Source organism: Podarcis melisellensis, assembly GCF_964234715.1.
Source record: "Podarcis melisellensis genome assembly, chromosome: 2".
Classification (NCBI taxonomy): domain Eukaryota; kingdom Metazoa; phylum Chordata; class Lepidosauria; order Squamata; family Lacertidae; genus Podarcis; species Podarcis melisellensis.
This window is the reverse complement of record NC_138529.1, coordinates 4972978-4985986: the sequence shown is the minus strand read 5'-3', so window position 1 is coordinate 4985986 and position 13009 is coordinate 4972978.

Here is a 13009-nt window from a genome sequence, read left to right as displayed (position 1 = left end):
TCTGCACACAGAGTGACGTCCATTTTGCCGAGTTTCCGACAAAAGTCTTTCCCAGCCCTACCTGGAGATGCCAGGGTTGGAACCGTGGGACCTTCTGCGATGGCCCGGTGTCTGAGAGCAGCATTCTCAGTCTGGTTCAAGCCAGCACTAGTCCACAAGGAAATCAGTTGGTCTTATGAGTAGATCACTGGATCTTATTACCCAGTTTCTGGATAGGACAGTTGCAGGTTGGGAGAGGGATCATAATAATTGGTTTGGTCCATCCATCCCTGGCTCTCAAGGAGGTACTGGGGTCATAGTCTTCACTACACAACTGGATGAACAGCTGAGAGTCTAGGGCATGGTTACCACACCCATAGGAAGGGTTATCAGAAGCCCCTAAGAATGTAAAATAAGCATTCCTCCCCTCCTATTGTCATTCTTTGTAGCATTAATCAGATCATAAAAACCCATCCCTGTTATATAATCTAGAGCAGACGTTGTTCCACAGGGCTTTGTACGTATCCATTTCCTCAATAGTCACCTTATTTGGCATTTGATAGAAAGGGGCTCCTTCCCTGGTGAAATATGCCTGCTTTCATCTGAAATAATTTTTTTAAATGCCCAAATTTCTTCAACATGCCAGGCATTGTTGACCCTTCCCTTTCTCTTTTCCTTTAATCTACCTTCACTGTGAAAGAGAGTGAACACTGTGTACTTGATCCTTCTGGGTTCACCTGACATTGGCAGAAGCTTGACAGCACTTTCATTAAAAAGATGGAGAAGTGTGACTGGCTGACATCATCACATATCTATAGAACAGTTTTAATTGGGAGAGAGATTTACAATCTTAATTGGAAGTCCCTTCCATAGGTAGGCAGTTGTGTCTTGCCAAAGACTGCATAATGAAGCCATGCCAACAGGTGGACTTTGAGGTCCGGTCTCTCTGTGGAGTGGCCATGTGTCCTCCTGTACAGTCCTCTATTTGAAGCTGCCCTGTCCAAGTCTGGTTTAAATGTAAGATGAACCACAAAAAGGGCCAGAATTGAAGTTGCACATCAAAAGTTGAAATCAAGTTTGCTTATTTCAAAGGCATACTGGAAACTCAGTTATGGCAATAAGACCAAGAAGGAACAGCAACTACTAGAATTGTTAACAAGCCCCACTCAGCTCCAGCCTCTTATTGTGCCTTTGAAGAAGGGTTTAATGTTGAAGGAATCAATAAGTGAGGTTTTATATGGCATGGATGGAACTAAAGGTTATCACTTCCTAATTGCTGCAGATCAAATTGCAATTAAAGGATCAGGCACAGAGACTGATTCCAAAGCTGGCCATTCTAGTAGGCATCGCAGGCCTTGCTTAGGGCTGCCAGCATTTCCTAAGGCTGCTGTGGCTCCACCTGATATCCGAGGCGTAGCAGGGGACTGGGGGAGGCAATTGTTCTGGGTGCAGTTTTTTGGGGCGGGGGCATTCCTCATGACACCCTGCCCTATTGCATCCTTCTCACCATCCTCCAGCTGGAAGACACCATGAGAAGGTCACAACATCTCACAGCGCCCTGAGAGCCCAGCACCATTTTGTGCCCTGCCCTGTTGTGTCCTTTTCACCTGACCTCCAGCTGGAGGGTGGCTTGAGAAGGACGCAACAGGCCTTCGCCCTGCCAGCCCCACACCTCGCAAAGCGGCGCTGGGCTCATGGGGCGCTGTGAGCGCGCCCCTCAAAGCAGGGCAACGTCAGCTGGCTGGGCTCCCCACTGTGTGGCTGGGCAGGGGGCACAGCATGGCCCCCCTAAGGGAATGCTCCACCACTTCCTGATATGCTGGCATAAGATGGTGTTAATTCTTGCTTTCCTGACAAATTCCTGCCTGTCAAGCCAGTGTTCGAGGCACAGAGAGGCCAATAAAAACTGGCAACCCTGAGCGGAGCAAAAAAAAGGACGGGAGCCTGGCGTGCCTTTAACAGTGATATAAAGAAGTAATTCCTTCCAGCAAGTTCACCACAAGCTGTACCCAGTCAGTTTCCTGGGAGGAGGAACTGGCTCTTCAACCACTCTGTAGCTCCCTGAGGGGAAGAGGAGTCTCCCAACAGCTCTCAACACCCTTAACAAACTACGGTTCTCAGGATTCTTTGGGGTAGTCATGACTGCTTAATGTGGCAATATAATGCTTTAAATTGGGGTAGGAAATCTAAGGCCCAGGGGGGCCTTCTCAATCCGGTCCGCGGACGGTCCAGGAATCAGTGTGTTTTTACATGAGTAGAATGTGTCCTTTTATTTAAAATGCATCTCTGGGTTATTTATGGGGCATAGGAATTCATTCATTCCCCCCCGCCAAAAAATAGTCCGGCCCCCCACATGGTCTGAGGGAAAGTGGACCAGCCCATGGCTGAAAAAGGTTGCTGACCCCTGCTTTAAATGTAAAGTGTGGCAGGGCCTGAGTCACATCTACACAACAATACAAATGGCTTTTGACCTGGAATAGTTTTCCCAAAGTGGGTCCAGGAAATACATAGAGTGCTGTAAGGTTTAGACTGCTCTGTTAGCGAGAGGCACACAGAGGTGGAAAGCCCTGAAGTCCAGCAGGATCCTTCCACCTGTCCACCGGTTAGTCTATATAGAATGCAGACAGCAGTATATCACAGACTCATTGGAGAACTGAAGAGGCAAATTTCATTGTGGTTCTGGTAGTGCACATAGCTCCAATCTCTTTCTCTAATAGTTTTTCTCTCCCTAGCTTGTTTATCATCTAGAGTTAAAATTCCTGAGGTAAATTACTCTCCCCTTAAAAGAAGGGCACAACAACTCCACAACAGAGAGAAATTTGGGTGTAGTGTTCCTCATCCCTACAACTCCATGCTTGGAAAGGCTGCAGCTGTTGAATTCTGCGTGTCTCCCAGCTTCTGAATGGAGGGGAGAACATTTCCCAGGGTTCTTTGCAGAAATTTAAACCATTTTAAAGTTTTAAATATGGCCATACCAACTGGGTTGATGGAAACTGTAGCCCAAAACATCTGGAGGGTACCAGGTTGGGGGAAGCAAATAGGCAATGACCAACTCAGCTGCTGGATTTTGCAAGAGGCACACGTGTGGGGGCAGAATGGGGCTATGTTAAAGAAATGTGGCTGGAAGCATGGAGAGGAAGAAATGCTCTCCAGAAATGCTTCTTCTCGAGGCATGCTCAAGAAGGAAGTTGAAGGTAGCTTAAAGATTCTGTGTGGCAAAAGCTTTCATTTAGAGGCAGATTTAGGGCAGTGCGAAGCAGTACATGCACAGAACAGAAGGCGAGAGGAAGCTGCAATTCTGGCCTCTCATAGAACGACCAAAGCTCACCTTGCTTTTATTCTACTGAATCGTTTAGTAGATGATAGTATCACAGAGATAGCCATCGTGGTGCCCTCTAGATGTTGCGGAACTACAACTCCCATCAGCCTCAGCCAGCAAAGCCAATGGTCTGAACCTTCAAATAATAACAAAGCCAAAGGAAGTTTGGACTATGCTGCAGGGTCTGCCTAGCGATAAACCGACCCAACAGCATGTGAAGCAGAGACCCTGGCTCTCCCTGACAACTAGACGTCTTGCAGATCTGTCAGCATTTGCAAATTTTACATAGAGCAATTCCTAATCTTTGCAGGTTGTTTCTCGTGTGGACTGCCCACTCCTGCTAACACGGGACGCCTCTCTCCCTTCCAGGCATCCCAATCAGACCACTAATGTCAGGGCTATTTTTGACCTTCCTGTTTGTGGTGCTGTGCAGGTCACATGTCAGGGGTCACCTTTAGGAGAGTGACACGGCACCGTTCCATATTAATACCTGGCACTGCCCGATCCATCACGTATCGATTTTTAATGTACACCGAGAAACAATTTGTTCTTAGGAGTGGCAGAGGAATGTGAGAGCGAGATGCATATTGGGCCTAGTGGAGGCGAGACAAATGACCTGTGAGTTGATGACGCCCCTCTGCGCCTTTGGGAGCCATCCATCCACCCTCGTGACAGAACCCAGCTCCCCTTGGCTTTGTCCTTGATGACTTCATGCCAGGAAGTTGCAAAACAGAAGCAAGGAAGAGCTTTTTCTCATTTGCTTGTTGGTTTTATCCCATGCCACACCCCTCACTAGCTCAGTCCTGCACCTCAGACTGGGCTGACTTGTCTTGCTTCCTTGGATGGGGGGTGGAGAGATGTGTATGCAGAGGCCTGGAGCATAATCTACCCTGGAAAAGTGGGGATATGTAGCCTTTGGGCCCTTGCAGTGAGCCATAAGAGCAGACCCTCCAAGAGTCACTGTTTTCCAGGGTCATCCCTGATTTAGAGAAGCCGTCCTGGTTTCTGATTTGATCCCCGAATGTCCCACTTTTCCTTAGGATGTCCCTATTTTCATTGGAGAAGTGTTGGAGGGTATAGAATTACCCAATCCCTGAGCCATCTGAAGGCAATCCTGTATAGGGAAGTTTTAAAAATGTTTAATGTTTTATTATGTTTTTATATATGTTGGAAGCTATCCAGAGTGGCTGGGGCAACCCAGTAAGATGTGTGGGGTATAAATAGTAGAATTATCATTATGGAATTGGACGTCCCTATCTTAATTGGAGAAATGTTGGAAGGTATGCAAGAGGTTGTGCCAGGTCATGAAGGTGTTTTGGGGCATGATCGTGGGGTGGGGAGACACAGCACATCTTCCTGCCTCCAGTCTCCTGCCCTGTGTGCACATTTAAACAATAAATGTGGGAGAAGTGTGATAATTTTAGTAGACTTTTAATTTATTTAATCCTCAGAGGCCACCATTGCTTGATTCCTCTTGGGAGTTATCAGCAAGGATTCCTCCCACACCCATGTCAGTCAATAACTATTGATTGCTCTCTGTTGCCATTGCTGTTTGCACTGGTCACAGAGCTACTAGCCATCCAGCTACACAAAGACACTTCTATAGAGGGAGTTGCCATGCTGGGTGAGATACATAAAGCGAATATGTTTGCAGATGACATGCTCTTATTTTTGCAAAACCCCATAACAGCCCTCAAGCCACTTAAGCAACTGTTAGAAATGTATCACAGGGTAGCAGGATTGCAAATCAACTATTCTAAATCCATGCTCCTTCCTATCAGTTGTTTAGACAACACTACAAGAGACTGGCTACCAGTTAACTCTCCATTTGCCACAGCGCATGGAGGATTTATCTACTAGGTATTAATCCCCTGCAGACACACAACATCTGGGACGCAGAAACCATAGAGGGCTATATAAAGGCCTTCAACAAGAACTTAGGAAATGGAGACATCTCAGACTTTGCCGGCTTGGGCAAATAGCTGTGATCAAAATGTCAGTGTTACCTAAGTTTTTTAAGTTTTTTCAAGTTTTGCCTATTCCCATCCTTTCTCCTCAGCTAAAGAGATGGCAAATCAAACTCAATACATTTGTGTCATGATGCAAAAAAATCTACAATAAGCAACAAAACTCTTTATAGACATAGAACAAAAGGAGGGATGGGAATGCTCAACTTAATATACTTTTCAGATCAAATCCTGGTTCCCATTGCTCAGGGGAAGAGATGAGGACCCTCGGGTCCAACTTGAGATGGTCCCTTCCATACCTTCAATGAGATGCCATCCATTCTTACCTTTGTCCTTGAAGGAGGTAAGGAAAAGAGACAATCCATTTACTAGATCAGTACTGATGCCGTGGAGAACATGGAGCAAAACCCTGGCCCCTGGCCCTTCACCAGTGGTCCCATTCCTGGATCATGCAGCTTTCAGACACACAGATATATATAAACAGTTCAGTGATTGAGAGGACCTCGGCATTTACACAATCTGTGACCTGCTCCCCGGAGGGAAAGCAATTTCCAAAGAGGAACTGCAAGGAAATGAAAAGGCACTCATACTACCTGGTTTCAGGTAGCTCAAGCTAATACTTTTGCACTTTGTTTGGAGCACAGGGGAGAGAGTTTGCCTATCCAGACTTACCTTGTTTGAATCCTTATGCATGAGGCCAGCAAATGACCTGAAGGGTGCTGCTTCCCAAATATACAGCAATCTATTAGATCACGAAGGGGGGGCGGGGCGTGCGTGCTAGAGGCCTAATAATAATAATAATAATAATAATAATAACAACAACAATAATAATAAATAAATAATATTTATACCCCGTCCACCTCGCTGGGTTTATTTATTTATATTTATTTGTATGTGCGCATGCAGACAATCATTACTATCTCAAATTAAAAATTGGGAGAGGGTGGCTCTTAGTACAGCCCTCCAGTGTACACTAGTGGCCAAAATTATGGAACCTTCTGGAAAAAATGTATTTCTGAAGTGTGATGGCTCATAACACCGCTTTGTTTGGGAGTAATACCAGTGCTTTTTTTCTGTGGGGCTGCAGGGGGATGCATACCCCTAAACGTTTTGTGAATTTAAAGGGAGAAGAAATTCACTGTATGTATTTTTCACGATTTGAACTGCATTTAATTTTCCCCAGTGGTGATTTTCTTGGGTCAAAATGAGAGTACCCCTAAACATCTTTTTAGGAAAAAAAGCACTGAGTTATACCATAAAATTATATATCAATTGAAACATAATTTAATGAAGAATGTAATGCAATAACTTTTATGAAGGATTATTTATTACAACAGTGGCCCTAAAGAAGAAACGTGAAACACACAGAAAAAAAATGAGGTTAAATTGCCATGTTGGCACTTTGCGATAAATAAGTGGGTTTTGGGTTGCAGTTTGGGCACTTGGTCTCTAAAAGGTTCACCATCACTGGAATAGAGACACCTTCCAAGAAACATGGACCCATTTTGTTAATGACAAAAATCCAGACCTTCTTATATCAACTACTCAATATTCTCAATGGAGGGGTTACATAAAGTAATATGTTTGAATGTTGAATGTGTAAGTGTATGTCTAGAAACAATGGATAAAACAAATGCCATTAGATGCACTGCTGGATCAGTGTTTAATGGTTATTGTATTTTTATTTGTTTAAAAACCAATAAAAATGTTTCTTTAAAAAAACTTTTTTCTTAATTTACATTACACATTCTGCAAAAGCTGCAGTCTAATAACATGTACTTACCTCAGATTAGGGACACAGGTGGCACTGTGGTCTAAACCATAGAGCCTAGGGCTTGCCGATCAGAAGGTCGGTGGTTCAAATCCACGCGACGGGGTGAGCTCCCGTTGCTCGGTCCCTGCTTCTGCCAACCTAGCAGTTTGAAAGCACAAATGTCCAAGTAGATAAATAGGTACCACTCCAGCGGGAAGGTAAACGGCATTTCCGTGCGCTGCTCTGGTTTCGGCAGAAGCGGCTTAGTCATCCTGGCCACATGACCCAGAAGCTGTCTGCGGACAAACGCTGGCTCCCTTGGCCTATAGAGTGAGAAGAGCGCGCAACCCCAGAGTCGTCTGCGACTGGACCTAACGGTCAGGGGTACCTTTATCTTTACCTCAGATTAAGATCCACCAGGGACTTGCTTCTGAGCAGATATGCACAGAATTGTGATGCTGGCAGACTTTTGGTGCCTGTTCCTGCCTTAATCAAGACAGCTCAGCTACTACTAGGTCTCTGCTGTTCCTTCCACTCAGGTCTGACCCATCAGGGTTGCTCCCTCGGTCCCTTCTTGCTCTGGCCTCAAATCCAATGTCCCTAGGCTTTTGGGCAATGAACTAAAAGCAAGCAAGCAAACAAAACTCCTATATTGGGCGGGAATTATAGAAAAGGAGGAGCCTACTTGGTTAACAGGTAGTGAATTCACACATCCATGTTTATCTCTTGGTGACTGCAGCATCAAGCAATGACTTGCATGAGTGAAACATCCATTATAGATCAAACACACCACAGAAGGAGCTTTTGTGTAGTTATATACTACCGCAAACACAATGCTTTTCTGTGGAGATGCTTCACACATTTGGCTCAGAGTTCTTGAATGATTATTTTTTCCTTTTGGCTGATAGCTGTATGATTCAGACCTGACACCTATTCCAAGTAATAATTTTTGACATGTAAAGGTCTCCACGTTGGACATTTCCCCTTCAGTTTTGTTTAATGCTCCTATTACATATTGGGAATGAATACATAAAGCCACCACTGTTAACACATTCGTTTGCAAATCTTTTCTATAGACCTGCCACCTGGCTGGTCTTCAATGGCTCTGATTGACTACTTACTTACCTTTAATGCCATATTTCCTAGAGCTGTTTAAAAAGAAAAACTGCCAGAGGAAAACCTAGTTTCAGGACACAGTAGGAGGTGAGATTACTGTGTGGATTCAAGGCATTCTCTAGGCCCAAACTGAAAGGAAGATGTCTCCTGAAATCTGCCCTGGGTGCTTAAAGAGGAAGAAAAAGGAGTATTCTCTTTGTTGGGAGGTGTTGTTTTTTAAGCCCAGAAAATATGTAGCAAGGCATTAAACATATGTGCTAAGCCTTGAACACCATGGCTTGGAGTCCATGATGAATGTACAAAAATTGTGCGTCTGTAGATGTGTACAACACGCTGGGTACATGATGGCGATTGTGAGAAGATGGAAGAAAACAATGGGGACAGATTTGTGTACCATGTGACTGTGATGCAGAATAGTGGTTCCTAAAAAGGGAGATTGGACTCTAATTGAAAGCACCTCTAGTAGGCCCACTTAGGCTGGAAAAAACAGGGTGTGAAAGCAGACCTGGGGCACTCAGAGCAGACCCGTGGAAATGGATGGGCAAGGATACATCAGGCCAATATATTTCAGCAGGTCCCCTTTGAGTAAAACTTAGCTGAATACCACTCTTTGTCTACATTGTGGAATATTGAGATGGCAGTGAGCTGCACCACTGGCAGCTACAGGTGAGAGATGCCGGGGGGGGGGGGAATGTAACTACCTGCCAGGCTGGTAGTGGGAAGTTACATTCCCCCCAGGTATCTCCCACCTGTAGCTGCCAGGGGTGCAGCTCACCACTAAATTAGCCCAGGAGAAAGATTATTCCCCTGTCCTTTCTCCTATCATACCAGATTTCCACAATCAGGGAGATTTCTTCTCCTGCATATATAAATCAGGCTTTAGAGTTCTGACTCTACCTGTGAACTCCTTTCCATGCAAAGAATGGGCAGTGGACCAGGCCAGACTAGGGACCCTTGCAAATGACCCACCTCACTTGGTTCCAGAGCTGGTCCTGCTTGCTGGGCCTGGAAGCCAAATTTTCTAACTGGTATGTACTGTCAGTGCCACTTGACTGGAAGCAGGCTGTGGTTATTTAGTGGTTAAATAAAGAGTCTTTTATTGTAAAGGGTAGCCATCATTCAGAAGGCCCTTTCATTATCTGAGTGCCTTTGAACACCCTTTATCTTAGACACCACAACTTCAAAATGGGAAACTGGAGTGATGTAAACCCAGTTAAGATGGGTTTGTTCAAAGCTGTTTTGTGTATCAGATGTGCATGTGTTATAGTGTTTGGAAGGTTTTGTGATGCAGTGTGAGAAAATTGCATCAGGATGTGTGCATGCAGTGCAGCACAGGACTGTGTGCAAGCCCATTTTCTCAGTACGATGGCTATTGAGCCACTGGCGATGGCTTTCTCCAGCTTTGGCATCAGCAGGACCTCATATCTGAAGCTGTTGCTGCCACCTTGTGGCCAATATGGAAATTTCAAACCTTTGCTGATGCCTTCCAAAGCTCAGACAAATATGAAAAAAGGGAAACTCTCTTGGACTGGGGTAATCTAATACCTGAGACCATCTAAGCATAATCATGCTAGGTTTCAGCATTGGGAATGTTATGGTGTCCAGAACATTGTTTATAGTATCAAAACCGTTTTGGTCAGGTTCAATAGGACTTAGTGCTGACTGGGGTCAGAAGGGTGAAGGTCCAAATCCTCCCCATGTTAAAAATAAAAATAAAAATCTGGAGAATGCAGCATATTAAAACTATTAATTTAGGTGCCCAGCTGTATAAATGGAATGTGCTCGAGCAACCTGAAGCCCCAATTGTCATGGCAAAATCCATCACAAGAACCACACGCACACTACGAAAGCAGGAGCTTAGAAGGGAACCGTCCCCACCTCCATAGTATGGTCCAGACTAGCTGCAGTTGGCAAGCTAACAATCCGTTTCCCTGCATCATTCTCCCACAAGTCCCCTTTTCTTCTCTATCAGCTGCTGCAAAACTGATTTCATCTTACAGCAGGTGAAGGTAGGACCGAGGGAAGAGTGGTGCAGCGGTTAGAATGCTGGACCTGGGAGTCTGGAGCTCTAGTCCCACTCAGCCATGAAGTCCACTGGGTGACCCAGGGCCAGTGACTGTGTCTCAGTCTAACCTACATCACAGGGCTGCTGTGGGGATAAAATGAGGAGAACCACATACTCCACCTTGACCTCCTTGGATGAAAAGTGGGATGTAAATGTACCAAACAAATAATAAAGAAAAGCACATGTGGCTGCTTATTTTCTTGCCATTTCCAGAGTGTTGGAAATGGGCAGACACAATGTTTGGATTAGGAAGCCATCTGGAGTAGCAGGAAGAGGCACCCAAATACATCCGTGAAATCTGCCTCCTTCTGGAATTTGATGCTAAAATGGAGACAGTTGCCCTTACAAGAGCTGCTGTTGAGGTTTGAAGCTTTGTGGAAGTTCATAAGGTTGACTGATCAAGGATCCCGATGTTTGTGCAATGCTTGCGTGAATCTTCATATTGACATGCCTAGGCAATGCATGTTCCATCCGGGTTCTTGTAACACTGCTTCACTACAAACGGAGCTATTAAATAGGTCACCCCATATTATAAAGTAGTTGTGTTCTAAGTTATATATCAAGCACTGCTAGTCATTTCTCTTTGTTTTCCAATGTATAAGGTTGCCATATGTCCCTTTTTTCCAGGACATATCCTCTTTTTCAGGCTTACAATTACTGTCCAGGCGGATTTTTAAAATTTGGCAGAAAGCGTGGAACCTGGAGGCCGAGAGGAATGGTGTGGCGGAGCGGGCAGCATGAGAGCCTCTCCCTTGTACTGAGCTGCTGCTACTGCCGCCTTTGCAGAGAAGAGGCCGAGAGGGATCGGAAGGGCGGAGGTGGCCATGTGGAGGCGCACTGCTCAGAATAGGTCCGATCCTGGGACAGATCTGCTGAGGAGGAACGTGAGAGCCCTTGGGGGACCATGCGGTGAGGCAGTGAGGCAGGCGATGTGGGGGCACTTTCCCACCCACCTTGCCAATGTGAGGAGAAGGGAGAGAGCTGTGTTAATTCTCAGCTTATACCAGGACTCAGAGCCAGGAGGAGCCTCACACCAGCTGATTAAATTCTTACCTCCAAAAATTCTAACCTTTTAACTTTCAATTTTTGGTTTATTCCTTCACACCTTAATTTGAACCTCCATTTTGATTTTGCATTTTTAACACCAAAGAAAGGGGGGGGGGGAATATTTACATTTTCATTTTGTAACTTCACCTCCCATTTTTAACATGATTCTCTGTCTTGAACTCTGACTTTTACCTCCAAACCTTTACTCCTACTCTTACTCTTGCCCATTTTACATTCATTCAATCGTTTAATCCCCACCTTTCCTTTCACCTATCCTCTCATTCTATTATTCTACACCCACACACACCTCCCCTCCCCTTATATGAATGCATAGATACACACAAATACAGACACATACGAGGGATGTCATATGTCGGGTTAAAAGTCCGATCTGTAGTTAAAAGTAGAAGTTGGCAAATGTGTCCTCTTTTTTGCTCTTCAAAATATGGCAACCCTACCAATGTATTTCTTATCAATAAAAAATAGGTGTGGTGTGAGCAAATTTAATTCTGAAAGTTTGGCCCACAGGAAAGGTTTAAGAAGCCCAGGGCCGTGCTAGCTGTGGCTGACAGGGAGTTGGGAGCGCATCAACATCTAGGGCAGAGCTTTCCAAACTGTGTGTTGCGACAGACTGATGTGTAGGTGTCTAATGTGAACGTTCCCCACGCTCCTTCCAAGGCTGAAAAGGGTTTAGTTTAACCTCTGGTTTGCTAGTAAAACTGAAATACGGTGTTGCAAAATGATGCATGCCTGAAAAGCATGTCACCAACATGAAAAGTCTGGAAAGCTCTGATCTAGAGGGTTCACAGCATCCTCAGCATTGCTCAGGCCAATCTGTTTGCCTAGCCCACAGCCTGCCTGCTATCAAGAAAGGCAGAATGAAAACCTGCAAGCAGACAGAGGTAGTTATATCTGTGAAGAGTCTCTGGGTCAAAGCCCAGTTTACAAACACAAAGTTTACGACGTCTCTTCCCTGCACTGGAAGCACACAGTTTGGTTCAGCTTGAACATCACAGTGTTGCTCATTTGTAGTGCACAGCTTCCCCAGGAAAAAATCTTAACCCAAAGTAAAGAAGCAATGGCCAAAAAACAAAACAAAAACACAGTTAAGTTTTTTTAAATTTTATTTATAACAATATCTGGGTTTTTTGTTTTTTTTTGTTTTTTGTTTTTTTTAGTTGTAAAGTAATCCGGCAAAAATTATTAAAACATTTGGCTCCCCCCTCCCACAAAAAAGGCTGAGGAGACCTCCTTCCCTCCCCCCACATGCGTGTAATTTCTAATATAAAAGCTAGTTCATCTTATTTATTTGTTTTTTTGATCTGTTTTCATCTTTTAAAAAAAGCATGTTGGAGAGAAACCAAAGTTGAAACCATGTCGAACCTCTTTCCAGAACAGGATGGCAGAAGTTGCAGCAATGGAGGGAGGGGTGGGGGAACAGGAAAGGGGGGCAGGAGAGACTGCTGTGAACTCTTGATTAGTCTCAGGCACAGATGCTAAAATAAAGTGGAATATAGGCAAAATAATACGGAATAAAAATGATTCCAGGAAATAAAATGTTATCAGAAATATGATTAGCGTGAAGGGGCAGGGAGTGGGGGAGGGTTTGGTGGATTATAAGTAGATTAGAAATTTATGGTAGGGGGGAGTTAAGGAGTTAGCTGGGTTCAGTAACAGAAAGGGCTGTTATTGGTGGGATTTCTGAAGGTTGCTGGGGAAAGGTGGCTGCGGTTGATGGATGTGGCATCTACACCAGTGGTTCT